Source organism: Jaculus jaculus, chromosome 19, assembly GCF_020740685.1.
Source record: "Jaculus jaculus isolate mJacJac1 chromosome 19, mJacJac1.mat.Y.cur, whole genome shotgun sequence".
Classification (NCBI taxonomy): Eukaryota; Metazoa; Chordata; class Mammalia; order Rodentia; family Dipodidae; genus Jaculus; species Jaculus jaculus.
In genome coordinates, this window is record NC_059120.1 from 35,272,228 (window position 1) to 35,275,349 (window position 3,122).

The 3,122-nt window shown below is 45.1% G+C and overlaps 1 pseudogene; it reads right to left on the reverse strand.

Moving 5' to 3' along the window:
- Positions 1–217: 217 nt before the first annotated feature.
- Positions 218–1,326, reverse strand: LOC101611045 (annotated as a pseudogene).
- Between the last annotated feature and the right edge of the window lie 1,796 nt (positions 1,327–3,122).

Sequence of the window (3,122 nt, forward strand, 5' to 3'; positions counted from 1 at the left end):
TTGGCTCCATCTACGCCCCTAATGGAGCAAGAACGTTTAGGACAAACTAGGAGCTAGAGGTAGAAACCTGCTGATTCTCTACAGCAGAACAGCGACCATACTTCCTTCTGCTTAAAACTCTTCAAAAAAGCAAACAAGATGGAGACAGGACCCAGAATCCCCCTCTGCTGCTGGCCTCAGTTTGCAGTTCTACCAACAGAGTCTCTGTTGTTCTGCTTCAGGGACAGAAGTACATAAGCCCAAAATTGGCAATGAGGTTTGGCATTACCAGCTCTCCAACCTGGCAGGATGGGAGAAAACAGAATGTGTCCATGACAACAAACCTTTCAACCTCTCACCGGAATCTCAGTGTTGTATTGGTTGGCCAGAAGCTCAGTGGTACCTGTACCACATGCTCATTCTGTCAGTGTGACAATGAGTAGGTAGAATAGACAATGTGGCCTCCTGGTTTGGTGGTAAGAAGTCCAGCTGCAAGGAGCTGCACCTGCGGCATAGGCAGCATCTGTCACTCCTTATTCCTCGACCACTAAAGATGTTGCTCTCCCCATGAAGGGAGTGGTGGTCTGTGGTGGTACATGTTGTATCCACCAGCACCTAATCATGGATGTCCCCCCCTATATCTCCCCACTTCCTGCCATCCCATGAGGTGATTCGAACTTGATTTCTTGCTCTGAGATCTTGAGGCCCATAGCTGTTAAGGACCTTTTCTAGTCTGTCTGTTCAGGAAGTAGGGAGATCACCAGCAGCAAGATGGTAGCAGCAGACAGTCTGAAGCGGTGCCAGTGTTTGTCCCCAGGTGCTGCACACAGGTCAGGCACAGTGTCCACGGGCTGCTGGCCCAGAGCCAAGACAGGCAGCACCGAGACAGCATCCACCACGTAGTAGTGTTGACACCTAGGCTGCCAAGTCTGGCGGGAGGGAGAGGCTAACATCTCCTCTGGACAAAAGTGAAGCACAGAAGGCTGGACGGAAGCCTGGGGTTGGCTGCCGAGAGCCATGCTCAGCCCCGGTTTCCAGTGGGAGATGCTTTCATTCGCAGTCCCTGGTACTCAGCTGCTCCGGCTTCGCACTCACATTATCCCAAGCAGCAAAATGATTGACCAGTGTGCCATGCTTCTGCTCCGAGAGAAGGCTAACATGGATTGATGGCCACAGCGCCCCCAACTGCACACTGTAGGTCACGTCAAAATTCTGCAGAGCCAGTCGACTAGCAGGGAATTTGGGATCTGTGATAGCCCATTTCTTCCGTCAGCATTTCCATGCGACCTGCATGAAGTCCACAAGCTTCAACAGTTCCAGAACGTCCCTTAATGTCCACATAGCCATGTCAGTGTGCACTCCCAGGAAAGTCCAAGAACCACCTTAAGCTATATTTTTAGCAATTCTTTTTTATTTATTTAGATTTTATTTACCTATTTATGAGAGAGAAATGTATATAGAAAGGCTATGGACATGCCAGGGCCTTTTGTCCCTGCAAATGAACTCCAGATGCATGTGCCACGTTGTGCATCTGGCTTTACTCATGGGTACTGTGGAACGGAAAGGTGCAAGTAAGCACCTTTCAGTCTCTCTCTTTTTTCTTTCCTCTTTCTTTTGTGGTAGATTCTCACTATTTAACCCAGGTTAACCTTGAACTCAAGGTCTTCCTGCCTGTAATTCCCTAGGGAGTCTTCTCTTTTCCAGACAGTTCCAGTTCCTTTGTATTTCTCTTGGAACAGTTTCCTCACCACCCCTTCCCAATTGTTCTCATCTGAATACGCACCCGTTTTCACCTTAGTCGTGTTGGTGTATTTTTTTTTTTTATCTATATCCCCAATTTACTCCCAACTTGCAAAAGCATAATTGGTGCAGCAAGATTATAAAAGCAATGGATAAAATTTCAGCAAGGGGCAGATATCTGCAGGAGTGTTGACCTGTGGTGACTGCGGTGCATGAACACAGTTCTATGCCACTCTGAACGAGTTCCAAATCTGTCCCCTGAACTTCATGTCAGCGAAGGCAAAGGACGGAAGTGGTGGGCAGATATACAGTTTAGTCTCTGTAAGAGCAAACAGGAAACACAGCTGTTCCTAGACCTGGAAATGAAAGCAAAATTTCCCCCTGGGTACTCCCACAGAAGAATGTATCCAACAATTTTCTTATGATAGATTCTGCAGCACGTTTACTCAAGCTGTTTCTTACAAAGTCATCTCTCATTACAGATCTAGGTCTTCACTCTAAAACACAATTTCAATAAAAGCATATGCTCCAGTTTGTTAATGGGCCTCTTAAAACATGGCAGTAAAGCATTTCAAACTCCATCTGACCAAGAAAATTACACAGATTCCTCCCTGCTTGGAAACATTGCATTTCTACTATCACAGCATTAGCTTTTGGGGCAGTGGCATTGTTGTTAACTCTCGTTAGAAAACCTATTCCTGACACTGTGACAGGAACTGAATTTATGCCAAGTTGTCTTCATCTTTTACTTGGCCAATTGATTTTTTGAACTTAAGTGCAAGGCTGTATTGTTTATCACCACAAAATTCCATTTTGTTAAAATCATGCCCATTTATTCTATCCTGCTGATAGTTTTTAATTTGCATGACATCAACCAACATACCATGCTTCATCACATAAAAGATTCTATTAATTGTAAGATGCACATTTTTAAAATTGCCACAAAGAAGAAAGAATATTGACAATTAAACTATGATACGTAACTGATTTTGTAATTCATCTGATTTTAGGTATAAAAATCTGCATCACAAAGCCAGACATCCTGGCTCATGCCCATAATCCAGGAACCCAGGAGGCTGGGGCAGAAGAGCACCAAGAATTCAAGGTCAGTCTGGGCTACATGGGAAACTCTGTTTCAAAAGACAAAAACTGCTTGGCATGGTGGTACACGCCTTTAATCCCAGCACTTGGGAGGCAGAGGTAGGAGGATTGCTGTGAATTCAAGGCCACCCTGAGACTACATAGTGAATTCTAGGTTAGCCTGAGCTAAAGTGAGACTCTATCTTAGAAAACCAAAAAAAAAAAAAAAAAAAAAAAAAGCCAGGGCTGGGCATGGTGGCACATGCCTTTATTCTCAGCACTTGGGAGGCCAAGGTAAGAGGATCACCATGAGTTTGAGGCCA